The 24,073-nt window shown below is 38.2% G+C and overlaps 1 pseudogene; it reads left to right on the top strand.

Moving 5' to 3' along the window:
• Positions 1 to 23,240, top strand: part of LOC148189520 (uncharacterized) — a 71,664-nt pseudogene extending 48,424 nt beyond the window's left edge.
• The last annotated feature ends 833 nt before the right edge of the window (positions 23,241 to 24,073 follow it).

Below are 24,073 nucleotides of genomic sequence, written 5' to 3'. Positions count from 1 at the left end.
GCAAAGCAGAGTTAAGGCCAGGTGGTTTGTTAATTTCATGATACACATCCAAATTTCCAAAGCTTGTTGAACTGCTAAAACTTTAAAATTAATTAGTTTTTTTTTTTTTTTTCCCAAAGCAATTTGAATCTCAACAACTCTCCCCATTGGGAATGCTTGCATGCAATCATTTGCTTAGACAGAAAGCAACCAAAGTTAGGCAGTTTAAGTGTTTTTGCACTACAACAGGTAATGACTGAATGTTCTTTATTCGAATTGAATATTTTGAATAACCCAAATAGCCAGCATTTTCAAGCCTAATGTGTACACTCTGAGGGATTTCAATGCTAATCAAATTTTGAGGACTACTCCACTTAATAATGACTTAATGGGTGATAAACATCTCTGGCACGATCAGTCCATTTACAATTTTATTCATTTTCACACCATCTGGCTACTATTCATCTGGACAACGTGAGGCAGCAATAGACAGATTTTTGTATTAAAACATTAATATGTGTAAATCACTTTAATTTACATGAGCACATCTCGCCCAAAATGAAACCGTGTTGGAGTGTGAATAATCAGCATGCTAATTTGATGGCTTTTGAAAGTCTGGAATTTAAAATCATCAGAATATTAACTTCATGAAAGAAACTCAATTTTAGTGATTATGAATCGGGCAAACTTGCTTATTCATATGCGCATCTTACTTCAGATGAGTGTCTATTATTGCGCAGAAGTATTCTTTTTTTTGTCCCCTCACAAGAGCCACTTTTCTGAATTTCTTCAAAATACTTTTTTTTTAAGTTTAATTTATTTCCACTTCCGTCTCACATCACAAAACCAATATGAAATTAAATTGCTGAAGTCAAAAGAAAGTATCTGCGGTACGTGTGCATCTGTGTGATTCGAGTTAAAGAAAACTCTGCTGCTTTCTGAAAGTATTCTCAGGCTTCTCTGTGTGTGGTACGCTGAGTGAATGGACCAGACAAAGAAACTATGGGTGGTTTCAGTCAGCATACACTTCCTTTCACTAACATGATGCCAAAAAGACACTGCAGTACCTGTTAGGTCTCCATCTTGTGCCTTTCATTACGGATCCCCTGCAGGGTCTAGAAAAGTAGGAAAAACTCCTTGAGAGACCTAAAACTATAACCTTTCCAATGCAAGATACAACCAATATTTTCTTTCTATCTCTGTATATATATATATATATATATATATATATATATATATATATATATATATATATATATATATATATACACATATATGCTGTATATGTATAAATTACTTTTCTTCACATAATTGTGTCCATAACTGCTTTGTGGTTTGGTTTCATGGGAACATAAATAATGCAATGCTGCATTGCGTTCTTGAATTAAATGTATCTTTATTTATGTTAGAAGTCTGTTATTTCCCAATAATTGCCAGCAGAGAACTATGTGATTTGGTGATAATTTTAGGAAACCTAGATGAAGTTCATAGAATGTTATTTCTGTTATTTCAGACAAGTTGATGCATTGACTTTTAAAGCAGTTGTTGGTTTTCTGAGAAATTTTATCTTGAAAGAATCACTCCATTTAACTCTTTAAAACCTTAGCAAATTGGCTTGAAATCTTTTAACACTAGAAGAGAGCAATGGGCAACTTAACAAAAAGCTGCCTCACAAATTGTCAATAAATTGGCAAAAAAAAAAAAAGTAATAATAAGTTATCAGAAAAACAGAAAAGAAAATAACCATGCGTCAAATACAATTTTGGCAAGGCAATTTCAAATAGCCCATATAATAATATAGTTTTCTGAGGAGTTTTTCTTTTTTAGGGATAATTCCATATATCCTCCTCATTGCTTATTTTCAAATCACTTACTTGTCACCTTTCACTTTTTTCCCCTTCAATTTTCTGGACATTTCTTGTCATGTTGCTAATTATATTATTCCTGTTTTCAGAAGAAATCAAACCAGATTCCATAGGTTACAAAACTCAGGTGGATCCAGGTTCCAAAGGGTTCATTCTGGGTAGACAGTTGTCCTACTGCACACTGAATATGCAATAGGTAACGCTAGCTAAGCATTTAATTTGAAAATAGTGATGTCAGACTTGTAATAAATTGTTTGGTTTTTTTTAAGACTCTCAAAGAGAATCCCAACAGTGCATAAGAACTTTACGTCCAAGAGCCCCAACTCTAAATCTTTCAGTGCAACTCTTGAGGCAAAATTGAATGTGTAAGAGATATTATTCCTGAAATGATTTAATTTCTACGATCTGATTTCATCACCTCACCATCTGCATCCCTAAGCTCCCTTGTCTCCAAAAAGTTTGTGCACTTGGGTCAGAGATTTCCTAAATGGGCTGCAAATTCTTCCATCAAGTTTGTTTTTATAGATTGCAACTTCAGCATGGGAAGTGGCATGTGCCCCTTTCAGAGCTTGTGTTGTGCAGACACAGTAAATGAGACCCCTGCTCTATTCATGCATGGGCTCGTACATTACACAAACATTTTTCTTCGTAGCTGGCAGGATAATGTCCGGTTTAATGTGCAATTCACCTGATTAAAACATTTGCGTTCTTAGACACAGCTCTCCCAGATAATCTCTAGATAATTTTAGGCATGTGCAAAGGGTGTTTGAGGCTGAATTTACAGCAAGCAAAAAAGGTTTTAATGAATGAAACTGGTCACTGCTGGAACAGGACATAATGAGGAATGGCTACTCCAGAGCCTGGGAGCAGCAACAGAAAAAAACTTGGTCACCTTTAGTATGATTGAGGGACTGAGAGATTGATGACCTGAGTGTCTTTGGGGCAGAATATCAAGTTACCAGATAAATAAAGTATTGTGGAGCAGACACCCCCTGAGCTGAAGAACGAGTTATTCATGAGGATACAGCCGAATGAGCCGTTCATGAGCACCCCCTGAACAAAGAATCTGTAAGAGCCAATACTCAGCGACAGACTGGTTTACTGAGCTAATCCAGTACTGATCTGAAGAACTGGACTTTGCTCTGCGCTTCAATGAACTTTTAAGAACGCAAGCCAAATTAGACCAAGACTGTAAAATGTACATTCTTGACAGCTATTTTGCTTATGTTGATATGATTGTGGCATGTAAATGGTTGTTTCATTTTTACACTTAAAGCTAAAAAAGCTAAGACAGCTTGTGGAATGTATTGTGAACCGGTCATACACATCCGAATCAAAGGAGCCAATTATTTCATTTATTTAACTAACCTTTATTTATACAGGTAATCTCATTGAGACATATCATTCTCAAGAGAGACCTGTTTCAGGCAACATACAATAAAAACAACAATTAGTTACAGATTTACCAAAAGTCTTTATTGTACCTATAATTAGTGCCAACAGGACATTTTTTGGATAAGGACTTCTTAGACTAAATTTACTTGCACGATGCATTTTTTACTTTCTGTCAGACAAAAGTTAGTTTGTCTGTAGCTTAAACCATTTCCTGTTAGTAATGAGTAGGTTAGCTGACTGCCTTTTTTACAGTGGCATTCCCAACACCACTATGTGTAACTGCATGTGTACCTGACACCGAAGGCTGCTAAAACTACTACATTTTCCTTTTGACTGCTGCTTGGATGGAGGCAGTACTATCTAAGATCCACAAAGTGGGTTGAATTGAGATATTAAAAGAGCTCAAACCCTTAGGAGGTACGAGTTCAAACGGGAAGCTGGGCCACGCTGGACCCATGTCTAATACAGTGGCAAAATAAGCGCTGCCGAGTGTCCTCTGAAATCTACTTCCTCGACGCGTCTTTATCAGGTGGATCAACTAGGGCAGCGCTGCTTTTACTTCACACAAAAGTGGCGATGGCCTCTAAGTACTTGTTAAGAATTACTGCAACTCGAGCAGCTCTATCTCTGTCAGATCTATAAATAGTATCTCCTGACAAATTGAGGTTGCCCTTATCAGAAAATTGAGATTTCACAGCTTTGAGGGTGTGATGTGAAGTGACACATCAAAGGGCTTTTGGGCTGGGTTGAGCTGGGCGGGGGGCTGATGGCAAAAGGGGAAGCACATCTCAGAAAAAGGAGAGCCAGATGAATATGGAGCAAAGGATGCACTGCTCGCCGTCAGCTGGTGACAAGAGATGATAGAAGAAATGTGAAAAATTGTCAAGAGGGTGTGGAAAGGGAGGAAAGCATCCATTTTAGAGCATAAATTACAATACATTAATGGTACCAGATGGAATCCAAGTCAGATGTTTTATCAGCTACCACTGGAGCTATAAATTATAAATGAGCCTGATTATCTGTCCATACAGCTCATTCTGACTCCGAACTCGTAAAATACATCCACTCTGTCAGAGCTTTTGGTGTAAGAGCATGATGCCAAAAGCCACCCTCTGTGTTCAACCAAAATGCGACTGGACAGTATCAGATAAGAACGTGTCTGGGCAGAAATGGTAGCGCTATTATCATTTGCTGACGGATGTAAAGATGGCATTAGGCATGTCCACATGCTATGTGCATGGGCAGTGTCACTTGAGAATGCAGTGGGATGTAACTGGTTGCATGTACATTTAACGTTGAAGGGTGGAGTCAGGTAATAATGCTGCCAGTAACCACTCAATAAGGAGTCTAAATGCGCTTATAGGGCTGAAGGGGGGGTGGATGGGTCCCGCAAACAACTGACTTTTGTACAGGAGTCTGGATTTTGTTTCACATGTGGATGTTTGTTTTTGTTTTGTTTTTTTTTACATCTTACCATGTGTCTCTTTTGCCTAACCTACCCATTGTGATGATCAGCATTGGTTGCTGTGTTAACAAAACGATGTGTTGCATCCTCCCACAATGTGTATTTGTTACATCACGATAATGGCATCCCACAGCGAAAAATAGGTATCGCAGAAGGATACCTAAAATGTTATAAGTAGAAACAGTTTATTTATTTATTTATTTATTTATTTATTTATTTATTTATTTATTTATTTATTTATTTATTTATTTATTTATTTATTTATTCATTCATTCATTTATTCATTAATTTTTCACCAGGTTGTAAACCTATTTCTATGTGAAAGTTGGGCATTTTAGCATGGGTGTCTATGGGGATTGACTTGCTTCTGAAGCCAGCCTCAATTGGCTGATTTATTGAACTGTCTTTGGCAGTTCCAAAATGACTCATTTCAGTCCCAGAGTTGCCACTTGACTGCAAGATGGTCTTGAGAAAATGAATGGTATCTGTATAACAACAAGACCAAGAGTCAAACGCCATGTCAGTGGTTCAGTGAGGATGTATTTGTAAAATGCAAGGGTGGGCATGCTAACATGTGACATTGCCAACATGCTGATGTTTTCCCATCTTTGCCATCTTAGTTGAGCATGTTACAATGCTAAAATTTGCATCTAAGAACAAAACCTACAGAAGTGCAAAAGTACAACTGTGGCTGCTAGAAATACCATTAGTATTTGTTTGGGTGTGGCAAATATTTGTCAGTTAGGATTATCCTTTAGGAAAAATTAAACAAACCAACCAACCAACCATCATTGCTATCCATGCCGATAGCATGGCAAATAATACTCTCTAGACTTTTGTTCATTTTGTCTGGGTGAGTATTGTGATGCATGTAAAGAACAGTGAGTCCACAGAAGCCTTTTGTTATATGCATAATACCTGTTATCTTCTGCTCCATTCGACCTATAAGGATAAGAACAGGAAGTCTATACCTGTGTCAACAGAGGTCCAGTATATCTGTGCTCAGCTCTATTCACAGTAGCCAGTGGCTACAGCCGCTCTCTGCTGATAGTGAAACAATCTTCACCCTTCATCTCTCTCCGACTCCGTTGGCCAATCCACCAACTGTATTAAAAACTGCTCAAGCAAAATATCAGGAACGGATGCAGTTGTCAGTTGCCTTAAGCATATGAGACATGTGTTTTTACCAGCATGTATCACTCACATATCAGGAAAGTTTGCATTCCACAGGAAAAAAAAGATCAAAATGTTCCATATCTCTTTCGTGTTGCTCTGAATTATGTATGAAGAAAGGCACGACTGTACCATTGCTGATAACATGCATGCACAGTGATACTACGAGGACTGTGTCGTCTGGCTAATACTTTCAAATGAGCTTGGGTAACTAACTAGCACTTTAATGAAATGAGATCCCTTTGGGTGGTGTACTCCAAAGGACTAATGAAACCATACAGCTAAGGACAAGACACGTTTTCTACGGACTCTGATTACTTTACATGGGTTGTAATCAAAGGCTTCATGAAGGAGGCATCCACATGCTCAGCTTTTGAATAATGTCTTCTGGAGGTACAAAGACTAATTTTAATCTTAGCTTACATTCACTACCAATGTTTATTTCCTAGAATACCAATGTATAGACATTACATAGTGCATTTCTGATGCTCACTTCTGCACAGTTAGAAACATTCATGTTCCTCAGTGGGGTGCTTCCCTACTTGACTATGTTCTGTGCCAGCAAACATGTGACAACACAGGGAATAAGAAGAGCACAATAAGCAAGGAATCTACTAGAACTTTGTATTGATGATAGTGTAAACATCTAGTCAGTCAATCAATTTTAAGCTTCCACATGAAATCCTACCGAGTGCAATTCCTTGGTAGAATAGTCTTTAGTCTGTTTTTGACATCTTATATTGTAGGCTGCTGCTTCATAATTGACCATGTTTCCAGACTGGCTGCTGTGCATGTTTATGTCATACTTGGTGGTTCTTCTAAGCTTTGTTTTCTGACTGTGAAATGATTTTCCAGGAAAAGTATTGACTTTATATGTTTCTGCAAACAACGGATATGCTACATTTGTACGTTGTTATGTAGTAAATACATTAAAACTTTATGCTTCAGTATTGTGGTTAACGCATACTTAGGTTTAGGCACAAAAAACATCTGGATATGGTTAGGAAAAATCATGATTTGGCTTTAAAGCATGGCAGTTGAACAGTAACACATCCATATGGTCCAGGCAGTTACCATGGACTGGATAAGCCCAGCAGAAAATTAAAATTAAAATTTTAATGTTAGACCACAATGATATGTGTACATAGTTCATCATTCTCAGTTCAGTCACAAAAACAAAATGTTGGCATTCTAAGTTTCTGCCAACCATAATCATGTTATATTTGCACATTTTACATTTATCCTATCAGTGCTGCTTAAGTGTTGAGTATATGAGCTGGCTTTTTGAGCACAAAACATTCGTGTTTAGTAGTGACTAGTTGCTTTTTATCCACCGGGGATAGTGCCATACAAAGTGGTCGTTTTGGATTTTTTTAACTTAAAACAAGGACTTAAATCAGATCTCTGTTGTAAATCTCTGAGCACAAGCAGCTGTAGTTTAGAAATCCCTGGTAGTTTAGTTGATTAAAAATAAGTTTTCTATAAGAGCTCCTCGAGTGCTGTAGTTATAAAAAATTCATTAACCAATCAATTAATCAAACTTAATTTATATAACACCTTTCAAACAAATCAATGTTCATCAAAGCAAAAGACAAAAAAATAAAAAATAAAAATAGTCAAATGATAATAAAATGTAATTGAATGAAAAAATATCATAATCAGCAATAGAATTTTGATTAAAAACAAGTAACAAGTTTTCATAATATAACCAAAAAAATTAATTTAAAAAAAAATGACATAAAAGATTAACAAAACCAGTGGGATTATATCAGTATTTTAAGATCCTCTCAGATCATCTCAAAGGCTTTTCAGTCGCTTGGAGTGTAATGGCTCAGACTGTTGTGCCTTGTGGAAAAGGTAAAGGGGGAGAACCAAAGGATCCAAGGGGCTTGCCCATTATCATAGACCACAACAAAAGCATAGCATAGCATTTCTGATAGGTAATCTGGTGCAAAGACATGTAGTGCATATAAACTAATAAGATAATTTAAAAATCAATATAATAACTGTAAAACATGTAACCAGTGCAAGAACTATTAAGTAAATATAAAGTGTGCTTTCCTTTTGGTCTTACTTGGTACTCATGCAGCAGAATTTTGAATTGTGTTCCTGGGTAGACCAGAAAGAACAGCATTACAATAATCTAGCCTGCTATGTATAAGAACATGCATCAGTCTGTCTGTGTTGCTCAGAATGACAAATAATGACTTAATTTTTTTCCAGTGATTTGGTTAGAGAGATGGATGGTACACACAGTTTGATCCAATCCCCTGATATTTCACTTTTCTTTGGACTCTGAATTGCATTATTTTGAATATAAGGATGCAGCACAAGGGTATGTATAATGATCTCTCCTTTCATCCTGTGGCACTGCTGTCACAGCTTTCCAGTCTGAAGTCTTTGCCAGGCACATGCATACATGCACAAAGCCAAACAGAAATCCTGTTATGCATATACAATACATGACCAAGAAATCTGCTTCCTCCAGGACCAATCCAGCTGGGTTTCTCCAGTCCTGTGTCGCAATAACCAAATCATGTTTGCTGTTTACATGACGTTCAAGAAAGCCGGTTTATGCATAAAGCAGACTGTAACCTGGCTACTTAAGTGCATGTAAATAGTCAGTACGTTTACATACACAGTTAAGTCAAGCTACGGTTATAGCCCGATATAGCCATTTAATTGGACTACTGTCCTTGTCCAAATATACAAGCATCGAGGGAAAATCGATTTATTGAGAAGTATGTTCCACTCTGCCAAGGTGGTTGGTGATATGCCCCATCTCAGCTAGTTGCTATTGAACCTTCTTCCAGTTTACCCATTACGTCACATACTAAATATATTAGCAAGTGTTTTGTTTTTTCTCTCCTTCTCAATTTTTTTTTTTTTTTTTGCTTTGATCTACAGATTTATGCTTTTGGATTTCCAGGTCAAAGCCCAACGTGGGAACTACAGAATGATTAGGCCAGTTCGGGTTAGGTTAAGGTGTATGTATGAAAGAACAAATAGAGCCCTTACCAAATTATCCAAGTCTGTTTGTTCAAATTTGAGAAATTCGACAATTTCAGTAAGACTAACATGTATTTTGAAAGTACAGTCTTAGTCAGACTAACACAGTAACTTGACTCTCTAACATCATGTAACCATACTGATTGACTGATTTTTGGACTGTGTTCCAAAACTCCCACAAATCTACAGCTAATAAGGCACCTAGTGATTGAGCCCTATTGAATCAGTGTTGCTTTGCAGTCAACTCTGTGATGCTCGTGAAATATTGACAGCATTTTTGAGAATGCACGCCTTGAGGAGTTTAGGGTTGTGCTGGAGGCAAAAGTGAGTCCCAGTCAGTTCTGGCTGATGCACCCACTAACACGAAGTACAGATCAAGCACGAGAGCTCCGAGCATCAGGCAGGCTTGCACATAAACACACGCCTTTGTATCATGTCATTATCACCGCTCTCGCTCACTGCTGCTGTAATGGTCGGGATCGGCTGCAATTCAGACATTAAAATGCATAGAGCCTCCGAATGATCAGCATCATTGGTGGGGTAGATAATGTGCTGTAGAGTCATTGATGCCCAGTGCAATCAAAGAGATGTGGACTCGAGCCAGACAGGCAGGCAGCTAATGCTGATCAGAATCTGCTTAGACCTCGTTGAAATGGACAGATTAATAATTGCAGGATAAAATGAACTGGCACTACTCTATAAAAGAACTGAATATTAAAGCAGAGGTAACAAAATATCCCTCTGCTCTGCCCTCCTGCTCAACTCAACACTCCCTCATAACGGGCTTCATTAGCAGCCAGTGAGTGAGAGGCAACATTAGCGCTGCCCCTTCCCTCTAACACTAATAAATGTTCACTACGTCTGGATTAACACTTCTCTCCCTGCCCTTCTCATCATCTAACAGTATTTTACAGCGTTTTCCGAAGCCTCCAAGGAGGTCACACTGTCTGGTCCCCATGAATGGCCGTTTCACGCCCACCTCGCATTACCCGAAACAGCGGTGTTGCCGTAAACTCGCGGCCATATTCATCATAGTTATGATTGTGACAGGGTTGTCTCCCCTGCCTGAGATGCAGGGCTTGTAAAGGCTGCCTTTCTGCCAGCAGGCCTCCTGTTATGGAGCCTGTAATTGGCTGATTGGCAGCGAGGAGAATGCACTGCTGTCTTGTGAATGGATGACCAATAAGAGGCAAGTGTGGTCCCCAGGGCAGGAAGGTACCTATTAAGGGCTCCTTTCCAGTTCGACGCCTCATTGTCATTGTTATACACATCGGACCTTTACACTCTATGATTTTTTTCCCCTCTCTTGAGTGCCTTTGCCATAGACTAGTAAACTGTAACTTCTAAATTGTCTGTTGCTCAAAGAAAGTACATCCTGGCCCAGTTTTCCGAGCTGTGGGATGCTTGATTGCCCGACTCTGTTGTATCGCTTTCCCTGCGAGTGCTTAGACAATGGTCCTCGAAATTGCCCGTGTCCTTAAAAACGTCAGTGTCGAACGGCAGTAATTAAATTCCAGACTCTCTCCACAGCGGATAATTCACCTCACCATTCATTTTGTCCACGCACGTCACCTCTATCGGCACAGACTGTACTTGGCAGCAGATGTTTGGCTTTCTGAAGCACAATAACTCAAAGACCATTAAACGGAATTGTACGTAATATTTACAAAGGTTGGTATTTTCAATCAGTCTTTATACACCGCAAGAGCTTTTTTTTTGCCTCCATTACCATGCAGAATGCGGTGCAGAAGTAAAGGGTACGGAGGGTAAATACTCTGTCTTCATGTCAAGATTATCTATGCACCTTTTAGGCAGTGCTGGAAGCTGCTTTTGTTTAATAAAGGGCTGATTAATGAACGGAGCTACGGAGGGAGATAGGAAGATAGAGACAGAGAGAGTCTCCAGAGCCTGAGCCATTTCAACCCCCTGCATATACATAGATAATGTGTAAGGTCCCTGTCTACTTTTGTCTGAATTAAAGCCTGTTTTTCCCCCATCTGTTTTTTTTCTTTTCCTGACAGGAGCAGGAACAGCTCACTGTTGCATCATTCAGCCACACCTAAGGGTTTTTTTTTCTTTCTAAACAGCATCAAAGGAACCTTGGGCTTTGAGGAAGGCTTTTTAATCTGAGCAAAATGTGAACTGAGCTCTGTATAGGGCCACTCATCTGTATCCATTCAATACGTTTATACCCATCAGATCAAAGCGAGACAAAAGCCAGTCTGAGACAACTCCTCGAGAAGTTTTCGTTAAGCTCACTAATTAATAACACACTATCCACCGCCAACATTGGCAGGCTCTGAGGAGAATGTGAGAATTACTGTACTCTAAGAATAACTGCGACTGTGACTTTTCAGCCCCTGTCTTCACAGCTTGTGTGTGCTGGCCCAAAGGCGGCAAGCTATATAAATCTAAACTTCCTAATCAGATTTTTTTTCTTTTTTTTATATGCTGCAGTGTAAATCCCCTATACCCACTTCCCCCAGACACAACTATAATACACTTTTTCTAACAGTACCAATATACTTCACCCACTGTGTTTACATGCATGAAATTTTCTGGGTTTTTCCCTTATTCTGAAAACGACTATATTCTTAATAAGCTTTTTTTCACATAGCTAATGAATAATGCGGTTTACATGCAGTCGTGCATACTCAGATTAACATATCTTAACATGTTGTTGAACATGGTAAATCGTACATTGTATAAATAATGGACGTGGCTACTGTGGAATTACCCATTTGTGGACGGCTGTTGTGAAGTTCTCAAGTTTGGCATTTTAGCTGTCACTATCTTGTTTTTTGAAGTCAGAAGTGACTGTATTTGGACAAGAGGGTGGAGCCCGGGGTATCAGACTCAAAGATTGATCTGACACTTCACAAACAGCCTGTCATTCAAGTGCCAATGCAATTAAATATGTGTAACTTTGGGCATTAGTAAAACGTAAAGAGATCAGAACCTTTTTTTTTTTTGTTCCAGGCTGTAAAACTGTTTATTTCTACTGTTGAGTTGGGCATTTTAACATAGGCCAAAGGGGATTTACTCTATTTTGGAGCGAGCCCTAAGTGGCCTTTTGATGAACTGTAGTATTTAGCAATTCCACTTTGGCGTAATTTTCTGCCCCTGATATTGCTGCTGGGCCAAAATATTGACAAGTGGAAAAGCTAGAGCTGCTTGTCCTTTTGCTTCTTTGCATTAAAATATGATTTTTGCAAACTCTTCCATCAAATGTGGACTTGTTTGAGCATGCAAACCTTTTTTATACCTTCAGCTATCTTCTTAAAAAGGTTGCTCTTGCAATTTGCACATATCTATAAACTATAAACTTGTTCTTTTGGCCATGCATCTCTACCCCAGCCAACTGCAAACTGTTAGGTTGTTGGTTTGCATACAATGCACAGAAATGACCGTAAACAGGAAAGAAGCCATGTGTTGCAAACTGCAATAAAAACCCCATTTAAGATGCATAGTCTACATGCGCTTTATATATGCCAAAATAAAGCTCCTATAACCCTAGAACTATCCCCATATCCCACGTCTTAATCATAGGGTTCCCACGTTCATGGAAAACCTGGAAAAGTCATGGAATAAGTAAAAATCTTTAAAAGTTTAGGAAAAGTCATAGAATTTTGCTGTGTAATGACATTTTTACTGTAATCTTTCATAACCTTCCTTGTAATACAGCATGACAGCAAATTCTATGTTCTGAAGCTTACCCTAAAATGTATTTATTGTTTATATGTTGTGTTTTGTTTACCTTCTTGTATGTTTCTTAATTTTCTCTCTTCCAGGAAGTTTGAATTCAGTATGTTTGAATCCAGTTTGTTTGAAAACACCTAACAAATTTTGTCCATAAAAATGTGTAGGAACCCTGTCAGAAATGGCTTTATTTTGCAAACAGGGTTAATATGGAAAATCTAAATGGAATATGTTGTCTTTATGAACCATATTAAATTCATAATATTGTCTTATTCAGAATAGTGGTGGAATATAAGTGTGCAAAACATAGTCACTGATCTGGAGTGAATATCCACCACTAAAACTGAGGGATTTGGTTCAATCTTGATTTAAATAGACCCTCAAAAATTACAGATAGCAGTGCCCAGCTCCCATCCACTCTGCAGTTTAACAGCCCATAATTTCACACACTGTATTCTGCTGCCAGCTAATTACCCTGTAATTATGAAAATATGGGATCTGTGATTAAAATGCTTACCAACATATCATACTCTGGTGGAAATGTGAACATGAGACCATTACCATTATTTCACACAGGTGATGATGTCCAGCAGAGAATATACATGTGTGATATACATGCACAGGCTTGTATGGCATTACCCTCACCAGAGGTAACACTGTGTGTGTGTGCGTGTGTGTGTGTTTGTGTGTGTGTGCCTGCGTGTGTGTGTGAGTGTGTGTGTGTGTTTAGGTGAGAAAGACGAGGAACCTCAGAGTTAAACAATTAAAGGCGGCCCATGTGGGGGCGGTGTCTAGAGACAGAGAGGTCGGGGCATATTAGACAGCCTTATCACAGACTTTGTGTGTGTCTGTGTGTGTGTGCGTGCATGCGTGCGTGTGTGTGTAAGTGTAAGTGTAGGTGTGTGCCTGAGAAAGACTAAGGAGTGCTTTACTGGTTGTCCTGGCAACCTCTTCCTTCTCTCACCCAGAAAACCAGGAATCAATTATTCATTACATTGTGTTATTGCATATAATCTGACTGCTGTCTGCCCTTTGCATATACAGCACGGAAAGCAGGGCTAAATAGTTCATGAGTAAAACCTGCATTTCCATGGGAACTCTTTGTGACTTTCTTGGCAATTAATCTCACCAGACGTGGTATTCAATACAAATAATAAAAATGTACACATCACACTAATCAATAACACTTCATTAGGCAGTTAAAGTGGCTCTGACAACTTATTAGAAGAGTCATGGATAATTTATAAATGGTATATACAAATGTGATGTTAATGATTTATATTTGATGTTTATTTGCCCCCCCTGCACGTGTGAGAAAGCACATGCATGGAGAATGAGAGAGTGGGAGCAAAAACAGAGATTTTGCAACGGAGATTCAGAATGGGACTTTGTGATATTTGATCATGTGCATGTGGACACAGTTAAGTGTGTGATTACATGCCTTTTTTTTTTACAGCATGCTTGACTTTGCACGTGGTCATGTGTTGATGCAAATACACACAAAAAAATCGATGCCAGCGTTGATAGAAATCCGGCTTTGGTTAAGGACTACAGGGGATTGCAGATGCCTTCTCACTCAGAATCAATTATTATAACATGTAAGCACAAACAAATAACCGTTTGATTCCACAGAGAGTGGGATCACGCTCTCTCTCTCGCTCTCTCGCTTAAACAGTTTGCAGCCCTGCGGTAACACAACTGCCTTTGTTCCCCCTTAAGAGTAATTAATTTATGTACCAAAAAATGGCCATGGACTTGAAAGTGTTTCCTACGGTCTGTTTTTCTCAGCTGTGCAGTTGAGATAAAGGGATAAGAAGCAGAGACTATCTCTCTCACAAGTCAGCCTGCATAAAGATCCATTGACTGTTGGACAGCTATTATTTATGAGGGCTCCAGCATTCTTTAATTCACTGGATGCAGCCTCTTAGTCTTGGTAGTCCAGTGAATTACTAAATCTTTAATACCTGTCTTGAGCAGATGTGTTCACTTGTAGTTTCATAGTGACTGCATAATTGTGGTGATAAGGCAGTCATGGTGCACATTTAAAGTAAATAGATGTCAACACATAAGGTTAAAAGTTAAGTTAAGTTAAAAATCCTTGCAATCATCACACTTAAATGAAGAACTACACACACACAATCATGTGTGCTTGTTTTGGGAAAACAGTCACACATGGTCCATTGACTGGAAACCGGACAAGTCTTCGAGCTTGTGTTGTATTTGCACTGGCAGGTGTGTCTGGTCACCATCCCCAAACAACATCCTTCATCATTCAAATAAGCACCCCACCTGTTCTCATTCTGAAATCAGGCATTGTTTTGTCTGAGTGTTATTTCTGCGTTTGGTTCTGGGTAAAAACAAAGAAAATGCAGGTTGAATCACGGATGTTGTATATATAAAATAAAATGAAAATAATAATTGAATGTAATGTTTTAATCTGGAATGCTAGGACCTTTTAAATCATGGGAGTAACTAAAAGGTGCATTAACAGTGGAGATGGGCTGCGCAGTATTAGAACAAGCAATAGTCTAAATTTTTATTTCCTGAATGAACTTCAATTTAAAATATGCTATTCAAGTTTCACATGTATTAAGTCGCTTTAAATGTGCTGTCTAACTGAATTAATTGACCAGAGCATGGTTATTGTAGGAAATGTGGTTTCAGGGCGGTCAGTAGCTCTTGTGTTGAAGGGTCGGCGGTGCTAATTGTTCATGTGTGGGTGGCAGGTTACAGTGCTGGTCTGGGAGCAGTTCTTAAAAATCAGGCTACAAATCTAGCTCAGTAAAGAGGAGCCCCGTTTAGGCAAATTGAAAACAACCCAGTTGGCTGCAGCTGATGTGGAACTTTCTGTTGAAGTAATGTTATCTTATTCTTTTGGCAAATACAGCAACAGTCGCTCAAAAACATACTAATGCTTCACCATCACTGCTCATCGCTGGAGGATTGTCTGTTGACATTTGTCCGACACATTATTTGTTGCTGTGATTGGTTGAAGATCTACACAATTGCATCCAGTGGCATTTCGATCTACAGCTGTTGATAACATACCTTGAAAATTGAAAACGATTCGCAGGTTTCAAAATCATTTGTATTTGCAAATTGCTCTGGCGATGTCAGGCTATAATTTAGTAGCAACCGTTGAACTTTTGATCTAAGTGCGTGATCTCTCTCAGCTGACAGAGTTGTCCTGGGAAATGTTCAATTTTCTTTTTTTCTAAACAATTTATGGACCTTGCACACCACTTTTAACACCAGTCCATTTAGTAGCTGTACTATTATATTGCATGATGTTCATCTGCAGAGAATTGTGTTGTTGTTTTTGTAGAAATACAGATAGTGTCAACATCAGTTGTAATCATACACTGTTCAGATAGTGGCCATGGCTACCATGACTTCACCCATTGATTTGTGGACTGCCGTTTTGATGCTTTCTCAGAAGCAGCACAAGAAAAGTGATGTTGATCCAGGTTTCATAGGGTTAAGCAATTGTGTAATCCACAGGAGAAGATTTTTTTTTACAGAGTAGGCACAAAAAATAGCCAACCAAAATAATAATGCAAATAACAAACACATGATAAATACCACTGGTGCATCACAAAAACCCACACAGCAATAATATATGAATTTTTCTAAGGGATAAGTTAGAAAATTACAGAGTGGAAGGTCTGCTGGCTGTGCTGTAATACCTGGCCAGCCTCCTCAGCAATCAGCGTAATGCACCAGACAGTGTGTTCTTAACAATTTAGCCCTCGGGACATCCAGTCCGAACTTCAAGTAAAGCCAGGTTCTCTGACCCTGTGATCCTCTGCTGTTGAACAGGACCTAGGGGGGAATCCGAGAGCTGCTGGACCTGCTGAGCTAAAGCGCAGCCTGTGGCCAGCCGGGCTCAGAGGAGGGTCGGGGGAAGGTCACGTACACCTCAGAGAGCCGACAAGACAACAACGTTCGACCCGGCCCTGTCCGTGTTTGACTCAAGTAAACAACAGCAGATGAACATAAACAAGATGGATGTCAACATGAACCCGACCGCCCAGGAGAGGCATGTCCGTGGGCCAACCAAAACTAAACCAAACAAACCCAAACAGAGCATTTGAGATTTTATCAGCTGCTTCTCTGTGGCCCTCGCGTTTAATTGGTCGACCCACGCCTCCCCGCTGCCGCCTCACCCCCGACTGCCTCCTATTCGCTTGCCGGGGTTTGCTGCCCACTGTGCCATCAGGATATCGCTCATAGAGAGAGACAGAGCAATTCCAGGGCGACTGGTGTGAAAATAGGGAGTTTAACCAGAGGGGGCTGGAGAAAATGGCTTGTTCTGTCCTGTCTCGTTTGCTCTGGCTGAGGCGGGCACTCGGCCACACTTGGCCTCTCTGGCCTGACCGATCACATAAATACACACACACAAAGAGCTCGCCGTTGCCGGGGAGTAGGCCTGCTGCCTGTTGTCATTCCCTGGTAGAGTCAATTGCTGTCGGTGGATGGTCACACTTCACGATGCAGCCTAAAGTGTGGGATTGTTTATGTGTCACAGACAAAGAGAAAAACAGCCCAGTGCACATTTGAGAGATAGGCCCTGCAGGAGGCGATGAGGTAAACACCAACCTAAAGAAAGCTTAATATTATCCTCAAAAACATGTTAGCACACACTACAAATGATCAAAGACATCAAGGAACAGACACTTTAACTTCTTAGAAAATGTATTTTATTTTATAGTTTTTACAGCACCAATTGACAACACAATGGCTTTAAATGTCTATATTTCGTAAAAACTACAATTTAAAACAATGAGAATACTGTGTTAACAGATGCTTTTCTTCTACCTTTATTTGGGGTTTACCTATATGTTTGATTTATTTGTAATTAACAATGTAAAATTTTGAAAAAGAATTTTGTAAGATTGGTAGATGAACACACAATGATCAACCAATCACCTTAGGCTTATACTTAACCCTTTGATACCTTAGCAAATTGACTTGATTTCTGTCAAAAATATGGGAAGAGGGTGACAAGCAGCTTAATCAGAAATGGAACAAAAAATAGCAAGAAAGTAATAAAAAAGTTACAAGAAAATTACCTTAAAATTAGAAGGGGAAAAAGGGAAACAGAAAAAAAATGAAAGAAAGAAAATGATGACCAAAAAATACTAATATAATATTACGTTTTGTTTTAATGTCTAATAACCCCTCCTCCAGCTAATTTTTGCAGTTTGTGGGAAATTTCTTCCCAAGTTGCTCATTATGTTTTTTTCTGTATTTTTGAAAAAAATAAAACCAATTTATTCAGGTTGTATATACGTCATTTTCATTTATTTTAATGGAAAGACGAAACCATTTCGTCATCATTTAAACATAGAAAATAACTACCAAATATATATATTAAAAATTAAAAGAAAGATTTCTTCCTTTCAACAAAAAGGAACAAAAAATATGAAAATATAGTGTAACTGTTCATAGAGTGAATTACTCAACTGCTATCAAGCTATATGTTAAGTATAATATTAACTAATCTAGAAACATCTTGAATCCATACCAGGAGTTATACTGAAATGTCCCAAATGTACACCATACAGGTGTCAGATGAACCACCATGGGCCCTGGCTCAACTTCAACTTTACAGATAAGTTCTACTGGTTCACAACAGCGCTGCAGGTCGATCCATCATGTTTGTAAGAAGGGAGAACAAATGTGAGAGTGAGGGAGACAGACCATGATATGCTCCACAAGACCGCTGGCTACGAGGGACTGACAGGTGAAGGAAAGCCAGGGAGTTCAGAGTCTGAAAAGTTAGTTAACTGGCAGACGGAGAAGATGGCACGGATATGAAGGTTGGAAGCCTGAGGGTGCGCAATGTCAAAGGGGGGAAGCAGAAACCTACTGAGCACCAGGGGCCGTTCGACACTCCGATTTAATCAGAGCATCTGTCTTGCAAGTCTATAAAAGTTTATGCAAGCACTTCTAATTTCAGGGATGCATTCATTAAAACTGGAAGCAAAGATGTACACTGATGGAAACATGAAGCACACAGCACTGATGTTGAACAAGTACATTCAACAGTTACTTTTGAGCTTTCAGTTACTTTTTTTTTCCCCCTAATCAATTAATCATACAATATTTATGCATGATAACTAAGATGTTGTTAATGCTAATATTGTTAATGCTACTACTGAAGAGTTTGGTCTTGTAAATTCTTAAGGTTAGGTAAAGTTATTTCATGCAGGTCAGTGCAAAGATTTACGGGCGCTGACTATGTAATGTTGATTGAATTAACCCTTTAAAAATGGACACACGCTGCAGGAGATCTTTCATTGAATAGTTCTGTTCATATAGATCTAAAATAAAAACCATAATAGCTAGATCATTCTTTCTGCAGCAGAAAGCTAAGGCTTCTGTCCTCCTGGTCATCACATCAATACCTTAAGTTACCTTATGTGTAGCCCAAACTTAGTATTTTGCTGGAATTATGCTAGAATTTCCCTGTCATGGTCATGGGAGATCATTATTTGCGTAACCCTTTTTTTTCATTCATTCAGATCTTTTTTTAAGACTATAGGCAAATCAATTGAGGGATAGCCCAATGATGCTGAGCATGAACAAAGAAATAAAAAACAATCTACAAGTAAACAAATGATAGTTAAAATATAAATATCATTAGAAATCATATCTGCAACTTGTTTATTCATCTAAAATGAAAATCACAATAGCCAGGTCATTGTTCCTTTGTGCATTAGAAAGCTAAGGATTTTGTCATCGTCATTAAATTGTACACTTTTAAGTACATCATTGGTCTACATTAGTTATGGGATCAATGGCAGCAGGGATCAATATTCAGGGAAATCTATATGGCCAATTTCCCACCTTAAGACCTGGTAACATTTCAAGTAAAATGCTAATCCAAGGCACCTGTCACAGTCCTGCTCTGTGTCCAGAGGCCCTCAGACTTTTTATTTCTCTCTTTTTAATAGTATTTATGAAGCATTTTAACTTTTTAAATCAGGCACTTAATTCACTCAAGTATTGCGCTTTATTATCTATTGCACTTGCCTGTTTTTAAGTGCTGCTCAGTGTCTTTTAACTGTTTCTGTTTTTCTGTTTTATTTGTTTTTTATCTTGCAGCTGGTCCTGAGAAATATTATTTCAGATGGGATGACAGTTTATAAACCTGAACTTGAATTTAAGACTTGTTGAAGACAATCTGACATTTAGCTTTAAGTTTTATTAGTAATCTGTCTTTGATTACAAGTTTTATTATGAGGATTTTTGATCTCTAGGTATTGGGTTTGCAGTGTTTATTTGTTGCATCATGTTTCCTGCTCTATTCTGTTATTTTCTGTAAATTTCTTATCATTGGTTTTCTGTTTGTTTTGCCTCATTTTCATTCATGTTTTATCTGTTTCCTGCTTTATTTTGTAGATTCACTCCTCATGTGTAATGTCTCTTTTTACTTCCTGTCTTTGCCTTATTTCTGTCACACCTGTCTGACATCAGCCTCGTTACTCCCTCTCTGCTCCTCAGTTTCTTCCAGCCAATCAGCGCCCTGCCTGTTCTTCTGCCTTATCACTTCATTCCCCTCACCTGAGCTTCTACACCCTTTTTCTCCATCTGCACTTCATCTGCTTGTCAGTCTACTTTGTATTTAATGCTGCATTCCAATCAACTCTGAAGTCGGATCTTTCCGAGTTGAAAACTCCGACCTCCGACTTCAGAGAGTTCCAGACGTACTGTGTCAGAAGTATCATAAAAGTATCATAAAAATGGCTGTCAATGACTAGGGAATGTTCTTGTGGCAAGCGGCAAGAAAATTTAACACACTGTAAACCCAAATGTTCAAAGTACTTAAATAAATTAAGTTATGCATACTCAAAGTTTAAAAAAAAGTTCTATTAACTTAATTATGTCAAGTTCATTTAACATGTTGTTCCGTTTTGAGTAATTTTAACTAATATGTTTTGATGAGTAACTTAAAAACATAGCTTACATACAACTTAATACACTGTACTGTAAATCCGAATGCTCAAAATAATTAATTGGTATTAGTATAGTTAACTTAAAATTTTCTCAAAAGTTCTACTTATAAATGTTGATTGCCAGTAGCATTGTCCGTCTTTTCAGTTTATTAAACTTGTAATTTTTGATGAATATGAACTTTTTGCAGATTTGTGTAACCTACTTAAAATAATTAACTCATAGTTACTTATAAGCATATCTGTTTTTATTTTTTTTTTGTTCTTGGTAGGACCTGTTTCAGTTCCGTTTTTCTCCTTTTTTTTTTGGTTGTACATTTACACTCATATTGTAGGGCTTGTATCTGTTGTGATATTGTTTGTAATAAGAAAACCAATAAAAAGAGAATTCCAAAAAAATAAAAGCGTATCTATTAAACATGAATAAATCAAACCAAGAATCAATTAAGAATAAATCCGTTGCATCAGATAGATTTGTACTGTGTAGGTTACACACGCGCACCTTCCACCGGAAGTGTTCACACGATTTTATTTTGTAGTATTTGCGTGCACTTCCTCTTCAGACAGCGAGGCGGAGGACTCCAGGAGGAGAGCGATCAACAGACCAGCCAACCAGGCGGCAACATTAGCACTCAGCTCTGCGCCATTGGATTAAATGTAAGTAGTCGACATAAAACTCGCTTTAATGTTTGTTTCAGACGGTTCAACGTGTTTTTAAAACGGACTAAGTGACTCACGTTAGCCATGTAAAATTGTTAACCGGTTAGCAGCAAGCTAACATGCAAAGTCATCTGGTCAGTTAACGTTAGCTGTGTTGCATGGCGAAGGTTCTGAAGTTGTAAAGACTGGTGATGCCAAACATGCAGTGACTGCTCATAATTAAAACTCTTCATCTTCGCTGAAGCTACGCCAGTGTGTGAAAGCAGAAAGCTAACTCTAGCACCATGTGCTGTGTCTAGCTAAAAGTTAAAAAAGTTAAATTAGCTGGTTAAATAAAATTGTCTTTTTCTATGTGTTTACTAAGATTAGAATTCATGAATGTTACCAGCCACATTTTCTGCAGTTCAAATGAGTGGTTTTGGTTCACTGCACAGATAGGTGATACGTTTTTTTTTTGTTTGTTTTTTTTTTACCTGTTGGCAAATTCTGGTTCAACTGCCAGGCTGTGTGCGTGTGTGGTAATCTGTATTGAAGCTGCATCAGTGTGTGAAAGCAGAAAGCTAGCTCACCATGTGTTGTGTCTAGCTAAAAGTTATTCTCTGCAGCAGAAAACTGTAGCACTACGTGTTGTGTTTAGCTAAAAGTTCAATTAGCTGGTTAAATAAAATTGTTTTTTTCTTTGTGGTTAGTGTACAGATAGACTATTGTGACGTCCAGCCCACTCAGTCAAAGAGCTCATGGAGCTCTGGCCTGCTCTTCGTATGCAGTCTGAGGTAATGTTGATTAACCATTCATCTGTTTTCATCTGTACCAGACAGTACTGTATATCACATTGTGTGCAGTGTTATCCATGCATTCATCCTAGATTAAATAATGTCTTTTCCTCTTTCTTTCTGCTTTCTGTACCTGTCCTTTCCACAATGCAGGTGTATTTCAACGCATTACTAACCAGAACCTTCCCAATACTTTCTATGCCGAACTTGATCTTCACACTCCTCGCTTAATGGCCTTGTTTAGGGCAGAAAGCTTTCAGAACGGGCAAAACTGCAGACGCGGCTATTGACATTTTAAAGTCCATGATACACAGGTGATTATACAATTCACAGGTGCAGTCTTTGTGTAATGTTGAGAATTTAAAGGTTTAAATAAGTGTTTGAATTTGACAAATGCATCAGATAAGTCAGCAGGTTATTAGTGGAAGATATTATTGTGGTAGCTAATAAAATGCGTTGACTGGTATTGGGTTTGATTAGTAAACTTGTCACAGTATTTACACTATTTTAATCTTCTTAGGAAGTACATGATGTCCACACAAGGCGTATCACTATTCTCCATGCCCTTCCTGTGTATTCATGCGAGGAAGTGTCAGGATTTTCAGAACATGTGTGGTAAGTCCCGTTAAGAAATATCAAGCCTATTGTACTGTAAATTAACCTACTCATATTTTCATTTCATTTACTTATGTATATAAGGAAAACACACATTAACATTTATGTAAATGGTCCAGTGTTCAAACTGCAAACATTTGGCAAGATGTTTAGAAACCTTAACCCTCTTTCAAAATCCATCCTTTGAGAACCTTGAGGACATTTTGTCCACTCAAAACAACTGCTCTAAAAATGTATGAGATAGATTTTTTTTTTTCACAGCTCTTTCAGTCAACCTCTGTTCTTTCCAAAAATACTAAATATTATATTTTTTCTTTGGTTTTTAATATTTTTATTGTCCCTTTCATTTTTTCAGGATGCTATGGATGAGCTAGACCTGGGGATGCGTCAGTGGTCCTCCACAACCGTGAGTGACGATGCCACAAGCCCAGTTCACTACCACCCAGCGAAAATCTCCGTCATCCTAGAGGGTGATGTGGTGGTCGACCTCCCAGGCTCGCTGATGCCTTTTCTGGTAATGTTCGCCTGATTTATGCTCTACATCTCGCCTATCCGAAGGGACTGACCAACACGTTTGAGTTCACACAGAAAAATCTTGCTTGGTCTGGATAACTCTAAACTGTCACCAAAGCTACAGACTCTCAAATGACCTCATGTTACATGTGTAACTCTAGATCTGAAAAGGAGTTGTGGATTCTGAGGGCTCACCCTGTTGGAGCATAGTCCACAACAAGAATATTTCATGGTCCACGGTGACTATTTTTCAACTGTTGATGTTCAAGTTGCTGCTCCACAGTGTTCAACTGGTTTTCAGCCAAATGGCTGGCACAAGTTATTAATGTAATTTACATTTTATTGTCGTTGAACCGATATGCTAAGTGTTTACAATATGAAATTTTGTTTTTACAAGGTGTAGTTTGGGGAATGGTTTTGTAAACTGTCAACATTGCTGCACTGCAAGTTTACAACCAGATGGCCCAAATTGTGCCTTTGTAATTGTGTCTTTCAAATATTATGTTTCATTTTATGCTACAAGGCACAGATGTGGATAAATAATTCTTCTAAACTCAAAGGGTAATGTTTGTATTAACAGTTTCCTGATTTTGAATATTTTCCACTACTACTTTTAAGTTAATAGTACTTAATATGTTTAAGGCAATCAGTTGCCACAAATAATTTAAGTGTGAAAGTAAATGATTTCGAGTTTAAGCAAGTCAATGTTTTTGAGTCATGTGTAATCAGAAAATTGAAAGAAAAAACTAATAAATGTTAAGTTCATTGAACATGAAATCCTGAGTTTTCATACTTGAAATTATTAAGTTATCTTGAGTTATTGCAATGAGAAAGATGAATGAATTATTTGAGTACCATTTACTGACAATTTTTGAGTTGGCCTAATCAGTAATTACAATTTATGAGTAATTTAAAAGTATATGTAATATCAACTCCAAATATTTAAGCTCTTATATATATTTAAATGTT

The sequence above is a fragment of the Plectropomus leopardus genome, chromosome 5 (assembly GCF_026936395.1).
Source record: "Plectropomus leopardus strain MGB_pleo_1.0 chromosome 5, ASM2693639v1, whole genome shotgun sequence".
Lineage (NCBI taxonomy): Eukaryota > Metazoa > Chordata > Actinopteri > Perciformes > Serranidae > Plectropomus > Plectropomus leopardus.
This window is presented reverse-complemented; position numbering and strand designations above follow the sequence as displayed.